This window comes from Megalopta genalis, chromosome 7 (assembly GCF_051020955.1).
Source record: "Megalopta genalis isolate 19385.01 chromosome 7, iyMegGena1_principal, whole genome shotgun sequence".
Classification (NCBI taxonomy): Eukaryota; Metazoa; Arthropoda; class Insecta; order Hymenoptera; family Halictidae; genus Megalopta; species Megalopta genalis.
The window spans coordinates 18578027-18590596 of record NC_135019.1 but is presented as its reverse complement, the minus strand read 5'-3'; the positions used below and the strand labels follow the sequence as shown (position 1 = coordinate 18590596).

At 34.8% G+C, this 12570-nt stretch overlaps 1 long non-coding RNA gene across 1 annotated transcript; it reads left to right on the top strand.

Annotated features, from left to right (window-relative positions):
- The first annotated feature begins 36 nt into the window (after positions 1-36).
- LOC117220376 (uncharacterized) lies at positions 37-10118 on the top strand. Its single transcript, XR_013033795.1, has 4 exons — positions 37-1160; positions 1293-3067; positions 4641-4848; positions 5044-10118. It is a non-coding gene; the product is annotated as an uncharacterized LOC117220376 (long non-coding RNA).
- The last annotated feature ends 2452 nt before the right edge of the window (positions 10119-12570 follow it).

Below are 12570 nucleotides of genomic sequence, written 5' to 3'. Positions count from 1 at the left end.
GTTTGGTTGGTTGTTTGATTGGTTTGTTTGTTTGTTTGTTCTTTTGTTCTTTTGTTCTTTTGTTCTTTTGTTCTTTTGTTCTTTTGTTCTTTTGTTCTTTTGTTCTTTTGTTCTTTTGTTCGTTTGTTTGTTTGTTCGTTTGTTTGTTTGTTTATTTGTTTGCTTGTTTGTTTATTAATTTGTTTGTTCGTTTGTTTGTTTGATTGATTGGTTTGTTTGTTAGTTTGATTGTTTGGTTGGTTGTTTATTTGTAAATTATCAAACTTTAGTTTGATTGTTTACTTGTAAATTACGATTTCCGAGTTTATTCTCACGAGAATAAGAATTAAAATCAGTCTTAAAGGCTAATCATTTTTCCCAGGGTATCGTTTGTAATTTATTGACTTTTTAACGTAATTTCGAATTTTTCTACAAATCAAAATAATCTTATCGTACAGTGCAATCTTTCAGCTTTAATTTGAGTTCACAAAACTTAAGCAATGTTTACTTAAACGCCGTTGCAACTGTTGTAAGAAATTATATTGGGTGCGCAACTAAGTTCCCGCTGTTTGTCAATAGATGGCTTTAGCAGTAAGTGCTAGTCGATTTCGATGTATCAAAAACTGCATGAACAAAGCTGAGACATATGGTAAACAAACCGCTTTGACTCGTTCGTGATTTTCTTGTTGCGTCACATACTTTTATTTGTGCGAAAATGTCTGATTTTGTGCCAAATAATCGTCATTTGCGGGAAGTGTTACTTTTCCTATTTCATTCAAAGAAAACGGCGGCTGAAGCGCATCGAGAGTTGAAAAAAGTTTACGTGCCGTGATTGGTTCCGTCGCTTTAAAGACGGGGTTTTCGCTGTTGATGACTGTCCGCCCGAAGGAAGGCCAAAAACATTCGATTAATTAAAATCTACCTAGAAACGCTCAAATTGGAAGTCCTATCCCACTCGCTATATTCCCCAGATATTGCGCCGTCCGATTTTTACTTGTTCCGTTCAATGGCACATGGTCTGGCTGATCAGCAGTTCAACTCATATGAAGACATCGAAAAATGGCTTAATTTGTGGATAACGTCAAAAGACGAACATTTTTATCGTGAGGGTATTCGAGCTCTGCTAAAAAGATGGGCAATAGTTGTAACTAGCGATGGGCAATACTTCGAATAATTTATATGTAACTATTTCTTCACAATAAAATTGCATTTTTATAAAAAAAAAACAGCGAGAACTTAGTTGCGCACATATCATTACTTTTTAAGTAATAAGCCATAATAAAAGATTTTTAACATGATGAACTTTTCTTTAGATTCTTTTACATTCATATCGTGGACTCCAGATTCCAGTAAAAATTGCGCAATAAAAGAATAGTTAGGAAACAGATATTTAAATTTAAAGAGCCAAAAATGGTGGTGACATCTGGAGATATGAGAATAGATAAATGTACAGTGACTCGGACACGATATTATTAGAAAAATTATTGCTCCTTTTTACTGTTTTTTTTTAAAGATAGTATTATTGAATCAATTGTTTTCTCATATAATAAAGCACGTTTTAAAGTAAGTAGAAACATAAATTTTGTTTACTTATTGCACATGTTCTTTTGTATAATAAGCGATAAACAAGATTGTGACGAAATTTAACGTCGCAAAAATATTCGGACACAACATCTTAGATGCCAGAGTAAAATACTGTACTACATTGACGACGATACTAACACACATTGTTTATAAACAAATTTTATAAACAAATAAAAATTCGTTGTGAGAACTCGGTACCACAGAAATTATTTGTGATATGAGACGCTTTACTTGTGAAAATGGGACGAAAAGGAAGAAATACGTCTTTTGAAATCCTACAATTGGTTATTTATCACAAGGAAAAGGGAAAATCATACAGAGATATAGACAAATTATTAAATATAAGCAAGAGTTGCAGATATTGCACATCGGTACATTGATTCAATGCCTCAGAAAGGTCGTCCAAAATTATTAGAATTCCGCGACCAACGCAAGATGATAAGAAAAATAAAGAAAAGTTCTGGACAAAGAGCTGCAAAATTAACAAAGAAGTTATTCGTAGAATTTGGGAAGAAGGTACACCCGGACACAGTATGACGGGTATTAAAAACTTATGATTATAACGAAAGAGTTCTTCGTAGAAAGCCATACATAAATTGCGCAAATCGCAAGAAAAGATTGAGCTTTGCAAAAGGATATTTTTACAAAGACAACTGGTGGTGGAACAACTTTTGGATGAAAGCAAATTTAATCTTTACGGATTCGACAGTCGAAAAATGGTGTGGCGTAAAGTAAATGCAGAATTAAACATTTCAAATTTAAGACCGACAGTGAAACACGGTGGTGGGAGTGTAATAGTATGGGGTTGTATCTCGTCTGTAGGTGTAGGTGATCTAGTTTTTATCGATGGTATTATGGACAAAATTAAGTATTTAGACATTTTTAAAAAAATTTAATTACAGGTGCTATAAATATGATGACGGATGACTAATAATAGTTTTATTAGCAGCATAATCGAAAACGAAAATATCTTATGAGTTTTTTATTATCAGTTTATTAATAGGTAAACCTACAATTTTTTGTACTCATCTTTTAGGGGATGCTGAGACGAATTCGGCAAGCATCATAACATATAGTTTTTTCTGAATCTAAAAAGACTGAAGAAACCTTTTACAAGTAGCGGTCTTCAGGGTTGACGCACACTTTTTGATGAGGTTTGGTACGGTAATATAAAGCTTGTAAAGTTAAATCCAACGATACCCGGTTTGGGGGCAAACGGCTTATAGATTTTGAGATAATGTTAAAGTTATTAATAAAAGGCCAGAAAGATGCGCTGGATCACAACGCGATGGTTCAAGTAAGCCGGATGGAACCTCACAGCTTTCCCTACTTCCTATTATTTCTAGTGTACTGTGTTCGGCTCCGACCGATGATACCCGAACTGTGCACCGATTCACACCGTGGAGACGCTCGCTTATTCAGTTAGAACTGAACCGTTCCACGTGGGGATGTCGGTTTTGAACAGATATTGTATCACACGTGTACACATGTAGTTAATACACAGGTACGTGAATGCACGTGAATAAGAGTTTCTTAATTTCGCGTAGACACATAACAAAAATGAATGCTATTGTTTGCTGAGACAAAAAAGTAGATATGGATGAAAAAAATAAATCAAAAGAAATGATTGCGAGTTATTTGAAAATACTTTTAATCAATTAATAATTTGCTTTTACACAAAAATACTGGTGTTCTCTTTATGAACGAATCAAAACACAGATACATTACTTACACGTGTACCCGTGTACATATTTCGGAACCCGTCAAGTACACGGGTTAATTATATACGCGTGCTGTTTTAGCTGCAGTAGCAAACAATCCGCAAATTAGTTCCCGACAAATGACCGATTGTGATCTACCTAAATCGAGTGTTTTACGTATTCTCCATCGTAACCTTTTTGACCCTTTTCATGTGTCATTACATCAAGAACTTGTCTCAGCATCCCATAGAAGAGAGGAACAAAAAGATTGTAGGTTTACCTATAAAAAACTGAAAGTAACCTTGATAATTTCGGAATAATAGAGTTGACAAAAAATTTGATACAATCATCTTAAAGTTTTCCTTAAATCATGTTATTTTAGTTCAAGAAATTTCTAATCGGACCACTAGCAGCATAATACAAGCTGGCCATATTCCGTGGTTCACTCTGTATACTGCCAACCGATACAATTCGAATATACGAAAGAAAATATGTATTCAGACTGTATAATTTTGTACGGACCAAATACAATCGAAACAATATGAGTTCATGGTTTATTTTAAACTGCTATTAACAATGATGGATGGAAAAAATTATAATTACCTAATAGATTCAACATTGGCAATGAATGTTATACACACGGCGCAACACCGAAGATAATGAACAATTTCAATTTCAATATTTGCTTGCTATCACTACACTATTTGGTCAGGTGTTTTGAATATCTGACTCATATTGCATACAGGATCGATTTTAAATCATGGACTTGCAGAACATTACTGCAAAAAGAACTCTTTGGCAATAAAAAAAGAACAAATAATTAGAAAATTTAAAGATAAAATAGGTTTGCTCGTATATATCGTAAATCAGGGGGGAAGGTATAACAAATGATGGAAATACAGCCAGGAACTTTTTCAAATCAGCAGAATTAGCCGAAATAACGGGGATAGACATTAACTTAATAAAGCGATTTTCATTAAATACATTAAGTAATATCTAGCGGATTAGCAATAGACTTCCAAATATTTATAACTTACGCAAAGGAGACAGTAGAATTATACATTTTTTTAAATACAAGTGGTACCCTATGCCAGTTACTATGCACAATCTGTTAACCCTCACCGTATCACTGCGAGTTTTTTTTCGGAATTTAAAATTGTGTACCCCTTGGTAATATTGCATTACGATATCTCATCATATGAGAATCAATGTTTTCAAACTTGGGTATCATCTGAAAACTCATATGCGAATTATTTATCCGAACACTGCTGAAATATTAGTGGAGTAAGTTTCAAATTAGATTAGAGTGGTCTTCAACACCGGTAAAAGTGTTAATACATAGACCAGAAATAATGGAAAATATTATGATGTCTACAGGAGAACTGTCAGGAGATGTCCAAGAAGCAATCATTCAAGAGAGAAGAGATAAGATGTGATAATATAAGAGATATTTTAAAAAGTTTACTAATATTCATCGCGATCTTATAATTTCACTAACAAGGTCGTCAATATCTACTTCAAGTAAAGAACTGTTATTAGAAGCTAAAGGATTTCTTGCTAAAAAAGCAGAATTGGTTTCTTGAAGGTAATGTCCAATTATTTTTTAATACTATCTATATTGGGTTGTTGCAAAAGTAATTTCAGTTTACCAAATAGATAGCTTATAAAAAAACGAAATTATTCTTGCAACAACCCTATAAATAATCTGTAAGAAATATTTCACTTACTTAAAAAATATGTATACATGTCCAACGCTCTAATTTGATCGCCCCACTGCAAGGTGGGGTACTTTTTTTATTTTAGCCAAGAATTTAATCGCATCTAAGCTACCAGAATCAGCAGTATGCAAAACTGTTCTGTAATTATTGTATTTAGTGTATAACTGATGGTTATCCAGCTGTGTGTGGCCAAAGGTTTGTAAGTTATGGTGATAAGGAGATGTATGGACTATCCAATATTTATTTCATCATCAAAAGATGTCATTGGAATGAATGTAGTGGAAATTAGGTTGTGCATCATAACTTTATAATAGTTTGAGCTTCAAAAGTATATCATTGAGAATCTTACTACTTCAGCGAAATTAAGTATATGTATACCGATCTCACTAAGTATTATATTTACACTACAGGGTGTCTCATCTAACTCAAGTATCTAAAATATCTCGCTTGTATTTTATAATAGAGGAAAATGTCAAAAGAAAATATTGGTTGGTTCAGAGAAACAAATGTTATGATGGATAAAAAAACTTGTTCAAAGTTATATCTTTCGAGATTTCAAGGTCATCGAAGTTGTTTTAAATGGAATGACTTATTTTTATCATTACTGTATGTTAGCCGAGGTCACGACGAATCCAACGACCTATAATGTCGTATAAATATAACTATCACACAACGTTGAGTATGAGAAATTCATAAAAGTAGGGTGATTAACGTAAATATTAAAATAACGATGCCAGAATAAATAGCGCAAGAAAATTTATGTCAGCAAGTGTGCGAAATGTATATACAATTTCGCGTATAATTCTCTCGCTTTTTCTTGACCCGCTATTGATCGCCTAATGTTCATAGTGGCCAGTACTGACGAATTTCTTTGATCGTTGGATCGGCTGAGAGAGCTACAGAGGCTGCTTTCCAGTACAAACGATACTTGCTTTTTGCTTTTGCCGGCAACATATATTTGAAAAAATTATTTATATGGTTTCTTTGGTCTGGTGCGATGCCGAAAGTCAATTTGAACAGGTCGATTGTCACTATTTCTTCTTTTCCTTTGATTAGCAGTGTGATGGTTTTGTAAAAGGTATGACCGAAAGGGGGGGGGGGGTATGTCATAAGAATGACCGAAAGGATGCGAAATCAAAGGAGGTAGTTACGTAACTACCTTTACTTTTAGGCGCTCGACAACACACACACACACACGAAGGCGCGCGCGCACACACACACATCGTGGCGATCGTACTGGGTCAATGTTTTTTGCTTACATGACTGAATTTTTTTATTACTTGATATAAGGAGATTGTAATGATTTCTTAATTTAGTCGTTCTGGTTGAATACTTGTCTGCATATGTCTAAGTCTTTAAAAATGATTTCATTTCTTGTTTATGTGTCTCGACTGGTTTGATATTTCACATTATTTCCTTTAGTTTTTCCATGAAGTGTGATGTGTCTATTAGAAATTTTCGATGGATAGAAATGAAGGGTAGATGGGTAAATGCTATATGGTCTAACACAGTTCTATGTGGCCAGATCCTTCATGAAAACTATCTCTGTTTTTCAAGACAGCGGTTCGTCGTAGGCTCGCCTGTATTATTTGAAGATTTCCGTCGAGTACATGCACAACTTAGAGTTGCCAAACATTATTTGGGGTTTGTTCGTCGACAGGAACTACAAACTTGAGAGGCTACGCGACCCTATCATAAATTAATTTCAATTTCTATTGATTGTTTCTCTTCCTTATAATGTGTTTTTTTTATGAATCTGTTCTTCTTTCTCTTTTCTTCATTTGAGTCACAATTCACTTTTCTTAGGTTTTTCGTTGTCGGTGTCTCTTTTTTTGGCGTGTCTTCTCTCTCTTCTTTCTTTTCTGTCAGCTGTTTCGAGATGTTTTCTAATTTCTTTTTCATTATCTCTCATCTCCTTCTGCTGTTCTTCCGAAGAAGTTCTGCCCCATGGACTTTTCTTTAGGCCAGTCGGATCCGGCTTATCTTTCTACCTTTCAATTTTTATTTTTCTTTCTTTTTCTTTCCAACCAATCTTAAGGAATTTGCTATTGTCGGTGTGTATATTGTTATCTTCTTCATTTCGTTCTTCCTTCTTTCTATACATTCTTGACAAACCTAATTCCTCAGTGGCAAGGTTTCTAGATTCCATAAAGCTCGTGTTTTTGTATGCTGCGATCTTATTAGTAAGGGCTTCGTTTTTATACTTGATGCACTCTCTATCGGTGGCTATGTGATTCTTACCGCAGTTTATGCAGGTTGGCTCCTTATAACATCTACTGTGGTAGTTCTTACCAGAAACAACGCATAGGTCCTTTCTGGTCCTTCATTGGTTTTTCTTGTGACCAAATTTATAGTATTCGAAGCACATTTTGCATGTGTTAACATAGGGTTTAATGGACAATGTGAATTTACTCTCATATATCAGTAGTTTCGTAGGCAAACTACCATCGTGTCGCCTTCAAACTTTATTAGTCGGCTATTTGTGTCTGTCCAAATATACCCATTGTCATTCTTAATTCGGTGATTACTCAGCGTTCCTTAGTCCTAGCTGGAATGGTGATTTTGATTTTATTATGCCTTCCAATCTGGGGTGATTTTCTGCAACGGATATACGATTGTATATGAATAGTGCCTAATATTTTACATAAGTTTTGAAATATTCTTGATTTGAATGGAGTACTTCGATGTGTGACTATGGTTTCAGGATATTCATACCTGCTAGTCCAATTTTTTATGAAGGAGTCTGCGACCGTTTCTGTTATATCTTATAATGGAATGACTTTGAGTAACCTCGTGAAGCAGTCGATTATAGTAAGCAAATACGTGTATCCATTGGACGGAGTTAGCTTGACTAAATCCATGTGTAGGTTTATGAATCTTCACGTTGGTAGCTCGAACTGTTTGATTTGGGAATGATTAATGTCTTGACACTTTGTTCTTCTGACATTCTAAACATGTTGTGTGGCATTTATTTATATTTGTTCTCATGTTAGGCCAACATGAGTTGGATAGTATAGAAAGCCTCGAGTTTTTGTGTGAAGTCTCCACCCAAATAGGTGGCTGCATTAAGACTTTCATGAACGTCTCGTCGCATTTTGCTTGAGTGATACCTAGAGTGTCAGAGTCGAAGTCGCCATTTATCTTCTCAATGTGGATTCTCGACAGAGTGTTCGCTGTCGTATTCTCTTTTCCTTGAATATATTCAAGGAATAATGGATATAATTAAATATTACTAATATAAGAGATGTTAGTAATAAATTGAAGGATGTAACCGAAATGCCTGCTGGCATGGCGACCTGTCTCTTTTCGGTGTTTTTATGAATGTCAACTATTATTTTGTAGTTCGAAAGAAAATCTGCTCCTATAACGGAGGCGGACGTTTCTGCGAGGATGAAGGTCCAAGTAAATTTCCTTCTTAATGTTAGGTCCACCGTTTTTAATTTTTGACCGAATGTTTTTATTATTATCCCGTTGATGGCGAACATATTTATATTGCTACGTCTTTCGCCTTCCTTCGGTATATGTACATTCTCTGGTCTTTAATAAATAGACGGCGATTCTTGAGGACATGACTGTCCGCCGCCTGGTGGACCTAGAGGACTGGTTGTTCTCTAGGTTTTTTATTTCGAAGCTACACGGTGGACATCTTTGGATTTTCTCCGAATTTGAGATGGTAGGAACGATACGGATCCCTGGGATTAAATTTAACGTTCGCGTCTACATCTGTTCGGAGTTTGTGATTGACAACAGATTGTCATTGACCACAGACAGTGTTTGTTGTACTGATAATTTCTGATAAATTCGAAAGCCCTGCCTGTTCCTCTAACGGTGCTTTTGTGACGATAATTATCGACTGTACATGCATCGGTATTCTCTCTAAGAATAATTCTCTTAAGAGTCCCTGATCGCTCACTTAATCATTATCGAAGGCTTCGTAAGAACTTGCTAGGTCTACTTGGTTTCGGCCTAAAATATAAATACTATACCTTTTATCAACAAAGATATCAAATATTTCCCATGTGTCATTGCTGAGATAACTAAAGTTTGAGGTTTGACCATTATTATCTCGCGGCGGCCCTTCTTTAAAATGTACTGTAGAACCTTCTAACATTAAATAGAGCTGTAATAAACTTCGATGCATCGTCTTTAAATACTTCGTGCATTTTATTTAAAAATGCCCCAATGTCTTAAAATGATACTTGGACGATTCTTTAAATATTTTATAATGACTTTGCTTGTTGATTCATCACCAATTGGGTCAAGCTTTATAGCAAATGTTGATCCAGCATCAATGTGAATTTTCTTATTCGTATCCTGGTTTAACGTCGCATCCACTGCTGATAATTCGTGACGTTACTATTTTAGGATTTTGCTGTAGAAGTTAGTTTCATTCAGGTAACGTAGGGTGTTTTCTATGTTTTCCTGAGATTTTAGGGCTTTCTTTCCTAATTCTGTACTCCGTTCTCTGAGTACGAAATGTTCTGCATTCATACAGTATATGTTTAAACTTGATTTTTTTATTGCACAGAAAGCAGGGAAAGGCATCTGTTCTTTTCAGTATAATCGTATATACGTGTGCCATTTTTGGTGTCCCATCTGAAGTCGTGATATGATCTTTTTATCCTTCCTGATCACCTTTTGGTATTGGTAAAACTCTTGAACTGCGTCGTGTATTTTTATTGTATTGTTCCATTCTTCCCTGCAGTTTGGTTTCATTTTTGTTACAATGTGAACTGTTACTTCTTCGTAACATTTGATTTAATTGTATTTAAAGAAGACTTGGAAGAAGGTTTAGGAAACCAGATAACTACAATAAAATATGCAGATGACATTACAGTTTCAATCAGAGTATAATCTTAATAGATTATAAATTTCAAGCTTCAGGAGCTAGGGTGAGAACTTTCTCCTGGTAAAATTAAAATTTTAATTTTTAAGAAAACCGATCATTATAAACCGCTAATAGGATCGTTTGTATACATGATAAAATGCCAGGGTTTGTTTACTATTAGTAATTTATTCTTTTCGTATATTAAAGTTAAGACTTTATACTACACTACGATACCAATGTAATTACTGAATTCTACTAAGCTTGTATGAAAAATTGAAAGTGAAAATAAAAATATTAAATGACATATAAGTTTACGAAAATTGATACTACCAAAATGAAATTTTGTAGAATTCAAATATATGTCCAATACACCTATTTCCATCAGCAATTGGTTAAATTAATAAAATAACTGTACTGTAAGTAACAATTTTATATTTCAATCATTTTGTGGTGGGTATTCTTGACACCCATTTAGTTGTAAATCCACTTCGTGCACGGAAATGTGTGCAGGATAGTGCATTGACCTCGTACAATGTCAAGGTTACGTCAAGGTCATGTCAAGGTTATGTCGTTGGGTACCCGCTAACGCGTAGTGGAGGCCATCCCGCGGCGGATGTGACATCATGGTTCCCCCAGGAACTTTGGTCAACCGCCCGTGGGGTGGTCTCCGGTGAGCCGTCGAGCGAAGCGAATGGGATTCGTTAGCTCAACGGGCGGCTCAACTAGAAGGGAAAAGATGCTCTGCCTTCCATCGCCGACCATCTTCGGATAACGAGGTATTGGGGGTGCCTTCAGGGGTTGCATGAAGACGGGTGGGGGAGTCTGGTAGGCATGCCGACGCGGATCCCAGACTTGAATTGGTGGGTAGTCGTGGCTGGTCGTCCCCCTTTCGGGGTCGAACAGTTCGACGGAGCCCCGCGTAATCCTGCTGCCTCTCCCACGAGGGGGCGGGATATCCGTAAAGGGATTACCTCCATGTAAAAAAAAAAAAAAAATGTCAAGGTTATGTCAAGGTCATGTCAAGGTTATATCAAGGTCATGTCGAGTAAGAGATGTTCGAAAATTCAGACATTTACAACTAGTTCAATTGTTTTTGGCACCTTGTCAATATTTAGGACATTATTCGACTTTAAATACGTTCCCGATAGGGGTTACATTTATCACTTCTATATTGGTCGATTTGGCTATACTGGAAATTAAAGTTCGTGTATGTCAGGGAAACATTACAAGAATTGTTCAGAATTATGACGATTATGTCATACTGTGTCACACTACGGAATATATACTCACAACGTCGTTTCGGGGTCAACGAGTCTCCTCATCCGGAATACGGTAGAGAAACTGTTTGGCTGACGATTCGTAGCTGAACGGTGTCGTTCTTATGATCAAAGATGAAGAGAGAAAATGTCGGCCAAAATGAGAGAAAATTGACGGCCGATTATCAGCAACTATAAAAACCTCCCTTTCCTAAATTTTTATTTTTTATTTCTAAGCTGAGGGACAATTTGGAAGAATTTACTGCACATACATATATTTATCCGTCAAACGAATGTACTACTTCTGTGAAAATATAAGAATTATGATGTATCTACAATGTTAAATTAAAATTTGAATATCGTTGTTACACGTTTTAATTAATTTTGTAATATTCATGTACGTTAGATAAATAAACATGTAAATACAGCATGGAATAAACTTAATACTCTCAGTATTCTTCTTCTTCTTAAGGACCCAAAGTTGTGCAACTATCTTCAGAATTTATTATGAAATTTTGAAAATTAAGATAAATTAGTGCTATCTAAAAGAATCTTTAATGTTTATCAATTCTGTTGTGTCAATAAACATCACGTTGGTTCCTTGTCGTTGACTACGACACGCTATGATATTCTTCATTACTGCCATACTAGCTAACATTTTTGACAATGCCCATCCGAATAATAACATATTCCAATTTCGAAGTTTGCGTTCTTTTTCTTCACAAAAATACTACTTTCAATATCACCGACTAGCCGGTTCCCCACATAACAATTATAAAAATGACTAACGACCACGCATCTTTTATAAATGACAATTTTGTCGCAGAATACAATATACTTGAATAGATAGCATTGAACTAAATAGATTTTAGTTCCTAAACTCAACACGAACAAATTATAATAGTTCAACGGAGCGATCCTGTCACTAAAGCAGTCACTCTAACTCCAATGTAACTATTGAATAAGTATTGCAATCACCTATTTCGGTTGGTGGAATAATTTTAAATAACAATGGATCATACATATAAGACTATCTGTTAGAAGAAGTCCTTTACATTAAAAAATTAGAGATCTTTTCGCTGCTGTTACCGGGTGATTTTGACTCTGTATTTAAATCGTTATCTATTTACTCATTTTTCAACAATAAAATAGAATAAATTGATGTTACACTAGAAACAATAGTAAGACTAACAGGTCTATAAGAAGTATGTATCTTCAAAATATGCTTTGAAGAATTGACGAAGCTGTGAATGGTTATAAACATTGTCAATTGTGTAGTTGGGAAAACTGTCTGTCATCTGAAAATTAATAATTCAAATTTGGAAGTTTGACTTACTAATTACGTTATTTAAATAATCAATGGAGTTTTTTACCATACTTTCCAATGATTGGAATTCTTTTTATAGTATTCTATAATACTATACTAATACTAATACTATTCTATAATAGTAAATATGATAGTAAAGTCCCTAATTATAAAGTAGTAATAGATTTTTTAATTCGTA